Below are 14,208 nucleotides of genomic sequence, written 5' to 3' on the forward strand. Positions count from 1 at the left end.
ACAGTTAGAGATTCAGAGGTGCCAGTAGTTCGAGACTTTCTAGATGTGTTTCCAGAAGAGTTATCGGGTTTGCCTCCAGAGAGGAAGGTAGAATTTAGTATCGAACTAGCGCCAGGGACAGCACCATATCTAAAGCCCTTTATCGAATGGCCCCAGCTGAGCTCCAAGAATTAGAAGAGCAACCCCAAGAGCTTTTAGATAAAGGTTTTATCCGACCAAGTCATCTCCTTAGGGAGCTCCATCCTGTTTGTGAAAAAGAAGGATGGATCACTAAGGATGTGTATTGATTATAGGGAGTTGAATAAAGTTACAGTGAGAATAAGTACCCGCTACCCCGATAAATGACCTTTTTGATCAGTTGAAAGGAGCGGCAGTGTTCTCCAAAATTGATTTGAGGTCGGGTACCATCAGGTAAGAGTGGCCGAGCAAGATGTGGCAAAACTGCCTTCGTACCAGATACGGCATTATGAATTCGTAGTGATGCCTTTTGGCTTGACTAATCCCCAGCAGTTTTTATGGACTTGATGAACAGGGTATTCCATGAGTATTTGGCCAGTTCATTTGGTCTTCATCGACGACATTCTGATTTACTCAAGTCAGAGAAGAGCATGAGAAACACTTGAGTTAGTGTTGCAACGGCTGAGAGAAAGAAGAGTTGTGTGATCTAAATTTCTAAGTGTGGTTTTGGCTGAACCAAGTGATATTCCTGGGTCATAACGTGTCGAAGGAAGGGATTTCGGTAATGAGTAAAGTGCAGGCAATCTGGAATGGCAGAACACGAGAACAGGTGAAAGAAATCAGGATTTCTTAGGCTTAGCAGGTTACTACCAGCGAATTGTAGCGGGATTCGCCCAGTTGGCTAAACCGTTGACAGCTCTTACCAAACAGAAAACTCTTTTGTCTGGTCAGCAGCATGTGAAGAAGCTTTCAAGAGTTGAAGAAGAGGTTAACATCAGCTCCTGTACTAGTGTTATCGCAGGAGAGTGTAGATTATGACATTTATACAGACGCCTCTCTGCAGGGACTTGGCCACCGTGCTGATGCAGTTAGGTAGGGTATAGCTTATGCTTCTCGTCAATTGAAAGAGTACGAGACCAGATACCTACGCATGACTTAGAATTAGCAGCGTGGTCTTGCCTTAAAGATTTGGAGGCATTACCTTTATGGTGTGAAGAGTAATATCTACACCGATCATAAGAGTTTAAAGTACTTCTTCACTCAAAAGGAGGTGATATGAGCAAGGAGGTGGTTAGAACTGGTTAAGGATTATGATGTGAGATCAAGTACCAACCGGGGAAAGCAATGTAGTAGCCGATGCTTGAGTAGAAAACCCAGTTTTTCGACTTACCAGGCAAGAAAGAGTTAATAGAAGAATTGTCTAAGGAGCGATGTGAAGTGGTTCCGGGAAGAATTGCCAGCCTAGAGGTACGCTTCCTTACTAGAGGAAATTAGAGAAAGCAAATGGTTGAGTGAGTGGTGTAAAAAAGTCAGCAAGTGCGTGAGGGCAAGACAGATAGTTCTTCGTGAGAGGGTATCCTCATTTCAGAAATCGGTTGTGCATTCCTCCAAATGAGAGTTGAAACAGAAAATTCTATGGAGGCTCATGACACACCGTACACCGCTCATACCGGGAGCAACCAAGATGTATCAGGATGTAAAGAAAGGCTATTGGTGGTCAGGTATGAAGAAAGACATTGCGAGTTTGTGGCTAATGTCTAACTTGTCAGCAAGTGAAAGCAGAACATCAACGGCCGTCAGGGTTGCTTCAACCATTGAGTATTCCAGAGTGGAAATGGGAGAGCGTTTCAATGGATTTTATCACGGGTCTCCCCAGAGTGCAGAAGGGTGTAATGCTATATGGGTGATTGTGGGATAGGTAACCAAGTCAGGCCCATTTTCTTCCAGTAAAGAAAGTACCGCTACAGATCAGTGGGCTCAGATTTACCTCAAGGTGATTGTCAGATTGCATGGTGTGCCCAAGACTATAGTATCAGTAGAGATTCCAGATTTTTCAGCACCTTCTGGACAAGTTTCAGAGGAGTTTGGTACCCGTTTAGCATCAGTACTGCCTACATCCTCAGACAGATGGCCAAACCGAGAGAACAAATTAGGTGCTCGAGGATTGTTGAGGGCCGTTGCATGGTTATAGGTACCCTGGCATGAGATGTTACCATTAGGATTTGCCTACACACAAAAGTTTATCAGTCTACAATTAGAATGACCCTTACGAGGCTTTGTAGTAGACGGTGTAGGTCTCCGCTTCATTGGGGATGAAGTAGGCGAAAGAGATGAGTTGAGTACCGCGCTTGGGCCAGAGATGACTCAGAAACTAGTAGAAGATGTGAAGTTAATCAGAAATAGAATGAACAAGCCCAAGATCGAAGAGAGTATGCCGACTTGAAGAGGAAAGAGAGGTAGAATCCAAGTGGGCGCAAAGTGTTTCTGAAAGTTTCCCCCTACAAGCGAGTAATGCGCTTCGGAGCAAGGGAAGTTAGCACCGAGGTAGTAGGTCCTTTTGAGATCTTGCAACGAGTAGGAAAGGTAGCCTACAGATTGGCACTACCACCTAGCATGGACAGGGTGCATGATTGTCTTCCATGTCTCGATGCTACGGAAATATGTAAGTGATCCCCTCCACATCCTGAGCGTAGAGGACGTTGAAGTAGTACAGAGAATCTAGTATATGAAGAACATCTAGTTCAGATTTTAGATCGAAGGTGAAGAACTTCGGCAACAAGAGTGTCCGCTAGTGAAGGTCCTTTGGAGAATCACAAAGTGGAAGAGGCCACGGGAAGTAGAACGGACATGCGGGGATCGTTTCCCAGAGTTATTTGCATGAATTTCGGGGACGAATTCTTTAAGGGGGAAGAATTGTAACGCCCCACATGAGGTACGTAGTTATTGTTTCCTCTTTCGCTCTTATTTTACGTTGGTTTTTGGTAATATTGTTTGATTGAGTGTTGTGTTGAATGCTTGCCCTGAATTTGGTTGAAAATAGAAGAAGTTCAGTGTGCAAGCTTCGCCGGGGCGAAGAAGAATCTTCGCGCGCGCGAAGATGCGTTGAAACCACGGGGAACTCTCTGGATATTTTCGTCGCGGCGATAGAAGTTTCTTCGCCGCGGCGACAGGCCGATTAAAATGTTGTTAAGTTTTAGATATTTTTCTTCCCTAGGGCAATTTGACCATTCTACCCCTAATTAGCAGGAAAAGTGGGGAGTTAATTGTAAGGAATTTTTCATGGAGAATATGTTGATATGGGGGTAGTTTGTAATGAATCAAAGGATATAGATGGAATTCCCAAAGAAGAGTAAGGGCAAAATGGGAATGCTTTGGTATAAATTCATTAAAAGGAATTAAGAGTTAGCAAACCCTCATTCTTCTTCTCAAAAACGCAACCTCCATTCTTGTTCCTCTCATTTCTTTCTTTGTGATCAAGGAGTTTCCAAGGGTTTTTGAAGTAGTTGGGGTAGAAAACAACCTAAGGCTTCCTAAGGTAAGGATTTCTACTTTGATTGTGGAAACCTTGTGAGTTTTAGTTTATATTGAAGTTTGAGGGTTTTTGTTCTTTGGTTAAGATGAGAAAAGTCAAGTAAACACAACTGAAGAAGAGTTGGTGAAGTTCTCATAACAAGGTAAGTAAACCCCACCCAAGTTAGATTTAGAATTTTTGATTGGGTTTTGATAGAAATGATGTATGTATGTGATATACATGTGATATGCCATGTAGGAGGTTTAAATAGGATTTCTATGCCTTGTGAATGTTTACACCTTGCAATATGAGAAATGAGTTGTTGGTTGGAAGGTGTTGAGATGGAATTGAAGGGGTATTGTGGATCCCTTTTTGGAAGTGTTTATTTGACAGGTTTTATGGTTATGTGAAGGGGTTTCTCCCCTTTTGGATGGTTAGAAAAGTTTTAGAATCATTGATAGTAGAGTTTTATAGTGCACTTGAGTTGTTTGATGAAATGCCTAATAGAGGTTTGAGTGTGAGTAGTGAACCTTAATTCTGCAACATTGCATGTGTGGCATTTCATAAGTGCATTGGTGGAGTTGAACCATCCATAGGCACTAATTGTGCAGTGAAAAGGACCTAAGAAGTGTAGGAAACTTGTGTATGCAATTACCCTATGAGGTAGAGAGCTTGGTGGGTACAACTACTAAGGTAGAGAGAATGAAAAATGCTAGAATAAGGATTAGAAGGAGTAGTAGATGGGTTGATACTTCGTGATCATCATCCGACAGTATGGAATCGGGTTGAGCTTTGTGATCACCACCCGAATAGCCCTTAGAGATGGGTCGATGCTTGTGGTCGTCACCCGATAAGTAGTAGAAACGGGGATGCTTTGTGATCCCCACTCGTTAGTCATTAGAAAAAGGGTTGTGCTTTGTGATCATCATCCCACATTTATTAGAGGTGGGTTGATGCTTTGTGATCATCACCCGACAGTGATTAGAGACGGGGTTAATGTGGTGATCGTTACCAAAAAGTCATGAGAAACGGGTAGGTGCTAGGTGGCCTCCACCCGACCAGTTAGGAAAACGAGTAGGTGCTTTTGTGATCCCCACTCGTAGTCACTAAGAACGGGTTTGGTACTGTGTGAATTCCACCCGATAGACTGAAGAGTGAGATGGTGCTGTGTGAACGCCATGGCCGTACCTCCGGTAAGATGAGGCCATGATGTTTAGTAGAAACAGAAATAGTATAAGGAAAGAATTAAGAGTTATACATACGGGACAGACAGATAGAGGTTTTACTTACTGAGCATTATTTTGTGCTCACCCCGTTATTTTCCTTTGTGGATGCAGGATCTAGTGTTGATGCAGTCGAGGGGCGTCGGCAAGCGAGGAGCATCAGCTACACTGTTTCCCCCATTTTGTCTTTAAAATGAATTTTTGAAACAATACTCTTGTGTATGAAAGACATGTGAATTATAATGAAAAGAAAACTTTGGGCCCAATTTTCTATTGTGATTATGCATGCATTGTACTAGTTTTCAGCAGTTGTACATATACAACATTTAATCATTTCTATTTAAATCTACAGGTAACTACATTACAGGATCTTTAGTTTCACTGGACTTGATATGATATGTCTTTTCTTCTACAATAATTGTTCATTTAATGTTTGTAAGAGGGGCTTCTTTTATTGCTTTATGTTGTGATAGATCTTCCCTCTTTTGTAAAGTACACCCTTTTTAATTTTTGAATACAGTGCAGGAGATGGGCCAGTGAGGAACAAGATAGACTCAGCAGTCTTAGGTTGTTCAGACTTTTACTAGCCAGACTTTAAGAATTTTACTCGATTTAGGGAGTCAAACTATTTATCAACAAAATTTTAATTGCTAAATTATTTTGCTCATGTGGCTCACTCCTTTATTAACTCTGGTGCTCTTATGTTTGAATTGTCATCATTTTAACCCTAGGATTGAAATGAGTGGTGGAATGATGGTAGAACTATAGTTTAGAAACACTTGCGACGACATATGAAATAGGATGCTTCAAGTTGGTTGATGGAAATTTTTCACTGTAAGTTAACCCATTGAAATGATTCGTTCCCCTTTTCTTGCTTTAATTAATTGGTAGTTACTCTTGTTTGGTTATGTGGCTGAAATTTAAATTTATACACGTTCCATTTTTAGCAATTTCTTTCATCTTTATAGAATGGTTAATGTTGATTTCTTCATAAAATTGGGGATTCTTATTCGTTTAAAATTTTCTTAACTTTGCTGGTCGGATTTGTCTTCCATCCTTTTTTTTTTTTTTTTTGGTTAACTAGTGGGATGTATCTTTCCTATGAATTTCACTTCTTCTTTTTTTTTTTTTACCCTCACCTTTTACAGTTTATGCAAATCTAAATCAACTAGTTACCTTCGTAAAGTTGTTTATGGTCTAGGAGAGATTTTGTGTTGGTATTTTTTATTTATGATGATTGGAGTTCATTCACTGGTGGTGTGGATAGTTTTGTTTGTTTATATACTTTTCTCCTATACTATTATTTGGCACCGAATAATACCTTCTCTCCATGTCTCTTCTTTTTTCTCTCTTACTTTTTTGTTTCACTTCACGTAGAAAGGTTATTCTCCTCTTTTTTATTATTTTGATGTTAATCTTGCTTCTTTATTTCTTTATCAGGTGTCAGTTTAATAAAATTTGAGTATTACTTAGTGTTTTTTATTTATTTCTACATGAATATAGTACAATGGTAAACATTTTGTATAACGTTGGCATACATAGTTGAATGATTTTTGTGTTAATTAGTTGTAATGCATTATCCTTGAAGAATGTCTTATATGCTTGAGATCAAATTAGATGGGATGGCTCAACATGAAATATTTGATACATTTGGTGGGTACTGAATTCCCATTCTCGATTCTTTGAAGTTATATAAGGTAACCTTCAAAGAGGCAACATTTACTATGAGGAGGTCAAGGCTTCTGTAAAACCCCCCTCCAGTCAGGATCCTATGATATATCCCATGAGAATCCCGAGGATACATGTCTGGAGAACGAGTTGTATTTAGAAAAAACTGTATAAGGATAAAATAATATCCAAAACATGCATATAAAATATCACGCAGGATCTAAACTTATAATTTACAAACTTTAAGAAATTACAAGATCAAACATATTTATAGGGTGGAAGCTTCCAATGTATTTCACAGATATTATCATTTACATACATCAAGATAAAAATATCGAGATGATAATAAATCATCTCCCCTCACTGTAGTCCCGCTGTCTCTAGCATCCTCGCTTCTAGTCTACCTGCAAAGCAATCAACAATGAAAGGGTGAGCGCTAATCGCTTAGTAAGGAATGATCCGTTTATCTGTTAACACATCACTTATCTTTTAATCTAGGGATACTTCCCCTTTATTACTAATTCATATACTTTTCATCATTTTACCCATGGCTATATAAACATTAATGTGTACACACACATCACATATCATGACATAACATCTAAAATCATCTAACATGAGTATAAATCATCTCATGATGTAAATAACATCATAACTCATGTAATGCAACTAAATGCATATGAAACATTTAACATCAGCCGATCGGACCTTTCTTAGCATCTAAGCCTTCATATCATTAGCCTCAAATTTCATCTAGAGCTATATCATCGGGAGGCGGTGCTTACGCGTATTTAGCATTAAAGCATATATTCATCTTTCCTAACCGGTATATGAGGATATGCTTACGCGTTTTCCATCGTGTCTATATGCATCTCTATCAGTCTATTTGCATCTCTAACATCTTATGGCATGTAAATACATATTTTGGTGAGCTTATACTTTTAATTCATCTATGGATTATCATCCACTTACATTACCTCTTGCTCCATACATCATCTTAAAACATGTATATATTGCATTTCATGCCATTTCATAACATTAATCATGTATTAACATCATGACCATGTATATCTTTCAAATATCATCTAAAAAGGGTAAACATTAGTACATGTTATATACAATAATCATTAGTAATCAATTCATATCATAAGAATTGATTATGTTAAATTAACTTTAATAACCAGTTTATGCTTCAGGCCATTTTCCATCCTTTCTCAAACGAATTGGCTCTTGGCATAAACAAAAGTTATAGGTCGGTGCTTAGCTTTCTAATGCTTCAAGAATCATCTCATTTCGATTTTTAAACTCAAGTTATGGTCGAAATACAGAGCAGGGTTACCAAAACCCCTAAGCCCATTAAATCCGAATTTTCATATAACTATGCCACATCAATTTCTATTGACATAATACACATAGGTTAACTTGTGGATCAAATAAACTCCCCTTGAGTCTTTAACATCTTAAGGAAGTGTAAATCTCATTTCCATAATCCTCCATTATTGCTATAACATTGTAAGCTAATGCAAACAACACATCAACACTTCTAATAGCAACCATTCAACACCATGTGGCCTCCATACTACAATTTTTGCCACAATCAGTATCCCACACTTCTTTCTTCAATCAAACATAACAACCATAAAACATAAAGAGCAATAACTTCATGTATAATGAATTAAGGCAATAAGTAGAATAAATGAGTTCAACTAATTCTATGCCTAAAGCCTTAATTCAAGGTTTCATAAAAATCTACAAACCCTAGCATAAACCTAAAGTCCATGGGAGGTTCTTCCTTACCTTTTTAAAGACTTCCTCCAACAAATCCTTTGCCTTTGACTTCTTTACACCTTAATCCTACAATATAACATTATACCTCAACATCTACCTCAATCTTCAAATTACATCAAAACTAAAGTTTTAATCCTTACCTTAAACCCTAAATTGAAGATCCAAGGTCCTATTTGTTCTCCTTGAAAAATTATGCAAAAACTCCTTGAAAACTAGAGAAAGAAGAAGCTTGTTTCATGGAGTAAGATTTGAGAAGAGAATGAAGAATGTTGAGAGAAGAAATGCTTATATAAGAAGCTCTCCTTTGGCTTGAACGAATTTCATCATTTTATAGGAAATATTTAATTATTTTCCAAATTATGCAATTGGCCAATTATTTTAATTGTATAACTATAAGTCCTTAATTCTCATATAAGGCATTTTGGTCATTTCACAATAGACATAATAAATTAATGCCATAAATGCAATGAAGCCTACTCATCCTTGACTTTTTCAATGCTTATCCATACGTAAATAAACCATTTTGCCCCTAAGCCTCTTTATGGATAATTGATTCATACCGTTCAAAATGAATTGACTATTTTGCCCTTAGTTAGATTTTATGCTTTTAACATAAATAAACATTTAAAGGACTATTTGAGTTAGGAACATACCTTTGACATCTTGGGTATTACAGCTTCACTATTGGTCAACCCTTACGAATACAAGCATTATAACTTCGTTCAGATGTTAAGCACTTATGTATGTTACAATATATACATGTGAAGATTGTCATAAATCTACTAGGTAACCTTATTATAGGACTATAATTTCACAAAACTTGGTATATAATTGTTCTGTTCGTTTTACCTATTGTCTTTCATTTAATATCATCAGATAGAAAGTAAGTGCCTGCATTTGAATGCACGTCCAGACGTGTTGGATAATATAACAAATGGGAAGTTGATCCTTAACTTAGAACATCAAAGTTCAGGAATTTCAATTTAGTTTGGTTTCATCTTAGAATGGATTAATAGTAAGCATGATTATTTTTGGCTAGAAAGAGTGGAGGCGTATTTTCCCAAAGGTCATGTCTCTTAGACTATGGCGTGTCACTTGAGTGGAGAACTTACAAGAAAGGTTAGCGGTTGTGTTTGATTTCCAAGAAACTTTGGAGGCTACATCTTGTATTTCATTTTGGGTGTAAGAAGAGCACTTAAATCTCAGTAGGTAATGTTAATATGCACTAAATTGTTACTAATCAATTTTACTGTTGTCTGATTCTTATAAAAACTATGGATAAAACCATGAACTCAAGTTTGATGAAAAAAGGGCATTACAAAACTGATTCACACCTTCGCTTATAAATCTGTCTCAGCTAAAAAAGAACCGGAAGAGAACGTCATTACACGGGTTTAAAGTAATTGTTGAGTGGTGTGAATAATTGCAACTTGCAACTGGCTCTTACAATACTTTGTCTAAAAAATTGCATTCTTTCAAATAGTTTATCATCTTGTCCTTACCAGCGTTGTAACTCTTCATCGTAGCTTTTACCTCTCTGTTTTTCTATTCACAGGTAACTCTAGTTGATTTTGTTGAATTAGTAGGAATCCTTCTTCCTTATCCTTACTTTGGTTTTACAGCACTTCGTGTCAGCTTAGTTGTGGACACATACTTGGAGGCCGCGTCTGTCACTCATTTCAAGAGAAATATGATGAGCAAGCCATCTCCAGTACTAAGTTACCGTTAGTGAGCAATTTCATGCATCACAATACAATTTCATTGTTTTTAAATGTGAACAATTTGAGAAATAATGCTTTTTTCCTGAATTTAGTTTTTACAAACATGCATGTTTTTTTATTGGTCAACTGTTGGGACTTTTCAACCAAGTAAATGATGATTTGGTTGATCTACTCAATTCTATTGTAGGTATGAGCTCAGAGGAGATGAAGAAGAATACATAGCTTATTTAATAAGCAAAAGAGGGTGATATCTACAAAATGTTGGCAGTCATTGGCTTTTTTCACTCACTCTCATTAAATATGATTCGAATTTCTTTCTTCTTATTAAATGAAAAAATATATGATGTTACACTAATAATTTTCGTAGCACAGGAATTTTTCTACAATCTAAGTAATAAAACTTTTCTACATCAACTGCAAGGTTCGTTAAATGATACCATCAACTTTAACTGTTGTACCGTTCTAACGTTCTCAACATTTTTGGGTGATTATTAGTGTGAATTTTGAGTAAATTTCTACTAGTTCTCTAATAAGATGTAATGTCTTACTAGGCAAGTATTCACTAAGTATCCATCCTATAGAGAGAATCTAGAGAATTGCTAGTTTAAAAAGGGTGTTCGTCTAAAATTTGTCCTTAATCCAGTTATAACATACTTACAAAATTTTCTCGCACATATATAATCCACATTAAATTCTTCCCTGAGACAATGTGTGCAATTTTCTCCCACTTGAGTCTTCCGCCTTACAATCTAATACTTGCAAAATAAGGAAAGCAACGGGTTTATAAATGCTCAATAAGTAACCAAATCTAATTATTGACTCTGTTGTTCCTATTTTCGCAGTATTGCTTCTAAATTTCTGTTTGTTTTCTCTCCTTATTCTCAAGCATATTATTTAGCAGTCTTCTATTTTTCTCAAATCTTTCTAAATCCTTTTAGGGTTGTGTTATTCTTTATCATTTTATTTCTCTTCTCTACTAGATTATAACTTTCTGTTTCTTTCTCTACTCAACAAATTGCTAAGTTTCCTCGCTATTTGTCATGTTTTTAATTTCTGTTCTTTTCAAATATGTGTCTAATTTCTGTTCTTTTCTTGTATATCTCTAATTTATTTTCTATTCTTCTCTATTCTCATGAGTTTCTATTTTCTTTTATTCTCTATTCTTATGGGTTTCTATTTTCTTTTCTTTTTGCTATTCTCATGGGCTTTTATTTTTCTTTTTTTGGCTAATCAGACACGCAATAATAAATAAACTGTCTAATCTATGCATAAATGCATAAGATGCAATGCCCATGAAATGTCTGATGCATATGTGAATGATTATGTTTGTATTCTTTTTGAAAATTATTTTCTAATTATTTTCTCTTCTTTCTGAAATTCTTTCTGTTTTTTATTTCTTATTCTATTTTCGTTTCTTTCTGAAATTCTTTATGATTTCTGTTTCTCATTCTATTTTTCTTTCTTTTTGAAACTTTTTCTGTTATCTATTCTAGCTTGTCGATCGGACTAGACTGAAGCATGGATTTGGAACCCTGGCCATGTGAGCGTATTCTAAAATTCTTTTTGGGAACAGCCCTCATCCACCTGCACCTCTAGTGGACTGTACAATACTGTTTTCTATTCTGAGGCCGCTCATTGACGACAACGTGCTTGTGGGAAACTTCTACATATCTGTCGCCATTGGCTAACGCAGCCAATGCTCACAGGTTCCCCATCACAACAGCTCTCTAAAAACATTTTCTGTAAATTTGCAAAATAACTAGATAGACATTTCCAATAATTATAAAATTTCTGAAATATATGCTATGCTATGTCATGCATTTATATGTTGTCTATGCATGATCCCAAAATACGTGTCTGACTCTGGCATGTATTCTATTAATTCTAAGGCTTCTATTTCTATGCTTTTCGGGAAAGCCCAAAGTTCTATTCTACTAACAGGCTTAAACTAAACATTTTCTATTTTATTCTTTGTTTCTGAATTCTATGCATTGTGTATACGTACGCGATTCTATAATTTCTGCATAATTCTGTAATTCTTCAATTCTATCATGCTATGTAAAATGTACACGTACACAAGTACATTAGCTCTCACAAATTCTACTCTTCTATAATTCTATTAGTGATGTATTAAAATGACATAATTCAATTAGGGAATGAATACTACATTTTCGGCAATCTAATTTCTTCTATAAAAATCTATGTCACAACTTAGGTATTAAGTCTACTAACTTGTCCAATTATACTACTAGTTTTTCTCAAACTTATATGTCACATAATCATGTCATTAAACAACTCTCTAATATTTTTCTAATGTAACAAACATGTCTTGTACAACTTTCTAAATACAAAGCTTTATGCCATAAATTTGCATTCTCTTACATGACGATCAACTTCAATTGATATACATGCTCTTCTTTCTTCTTCTTTTTTTGGCTACATTCTATACATTAGTCTATATTGTCATATTAATAATTGTAAATTCAATCTAACATGTAGCACAACATATATACTTTGGCTAAATTCTAATTTTCTTAACTAAACTTTTGGCTAATACAACTTATTCTCAAGATCTTCTAGCACAATTCTATAGCTTGTAATATATAATAAGGCATGAAAACTATACTTATACCAATCAATTTCTAAAATTGTCATGTATTTAATACAAAACCAAACTTCTATGTCTTTAATGTTTCTTTTGATATCTATACTTGGGAAAGCTTTTCTATTCTTTATGTAATAAAATCACTTATTACATATTGTTTGTAATTAATCTCAAAACAAGAAACAACAATATACTAATTTGGCCAAGCCATTATTTGATTAATCTTTCTAAATTCAATTACACAAACTTGAGAATTTATTATGATATATTGATATGTCATGACATAATTCTACCATTCTCTATTAACATCAATGTCATATCAAAGTAACAATTTAACATACAATTCCTTTCTAACACTTTCCCAAGGCCATAAGTTTCACAATTTCTAATTCAATAACTAATATATAATGTGTTATTCAAGAAATACTAAAGGTTGAAGTAACTTGAACCATGCACTAAGAGCCATTTATCTCATTGAACTAATATGACCAAGTAATATTCTAAATTTTGGCATAACTATAGTACCTTCTTTCTTAACTAGTATACATGGAAATTATACAATAATAAAATAGTATATACAATAAAATGAAAAGTAAATGGCTCAAAAATTTTATTTACTGTATATATAAAATTCTTTACATAACAAAATAGCATATACAAAAGTTTTAATAACGGTGGATAGTAAATCCAGTTCCTCCGCTTCTTCGACGTCCATCCAACCACTTCTTACCTATTTTCTGTAAAAATAGAAAAACAATGGGGTGAGCACTAATGTTAGTAAGTAAATCTGCTACTCCACACTTCTCTCTCTCCGTTGCTCACTCTTTGTATTCTTTCCCTATTTTACTCTTTTTCTTCTTTATTCTTTTTTATTCTTTCTCTTTTCTTTTGCTGTGTCTAGTTCTCACTGTTCTTCATTAGCTTTCTTGGTTCTTTCTTCTTTCCACTTCTCTCTGTTCTTTCTTTCCTTCTTTCTTATCTCTCACAAACCATGATGGAAGCATGGTAACATGCATGGATGAGATGCAAATGCATAAATGCATAGAGATGCATTTCTTTCTTCTTTTCTATTCTTATTCTGTTTCTTTCTTGTTTTTTATGTTTCCTTCTTTGTAACGCCCCACTTGAGGTGACGTAGTGTTGTTCTTCTTTCGCTTTATTTGAGTTGGTTTTGGTAATATTGTTTGGTTGAGTGTTGTGTTGAATGTTGCCCTGAAATTGGTTGAAAATAGAAGAAGTTAGTGTACCAAGCTTCGCCGGGGCGAAGAAGAATCTTCGCCGCGGCGAAGGTGTGTTGAAACCACGGGGAAACTCTCTGGACAGTTTCGCCGTGGCGACAGAAGTTTCTCGCCGCGGCGAAACCGTTAAAATTTGTTGAGTTTTAGATATTCTTCCCTAAGGGCAAATTGACCATTCTACCCCTATTAGCAGGAAAAGTGGGGAGTTAATTGTAAGGTTTTTCATGGAGAATGTGTTGTATGGGGGTGAGTGTTTGTAATGAATCAAAGGATATAGATGGAATTCCAAGAAGAGTAAGGGCAAAATGGGAATGCTTTGGTATAAATTTCATTAAAAGGAATTAAGTTAGCAAACCCTCATTCTTCTTCTCAAACGCACTCTCCACTTTGCTCCTCTAACTCTCTTTCTTTTGATCAAGGATTTCCAAGGGGTTTTGAAGTGTGGGGTAGAAAACAACCTAAGGCTTCCTAAGGTAAGGATTCTTCTTAGTTGTGT

Source organism: Pistacia vera, unplaced genomic scaffold (genome assembly GCF_008641045.1).
Source record: "Pistacia vera cultivar Batoury unplaced genomic scaffold, PisVer_v2 Contig376, whole genome shotgun sequence".
Taxonomy (NCBI): domain Eukaryota; kingdom Viridiplantae; phylum Streptophyta; class Magnoliopsida; order Sapindales; family Anacardiaceae; genus Pistacia; species Pistacia vera.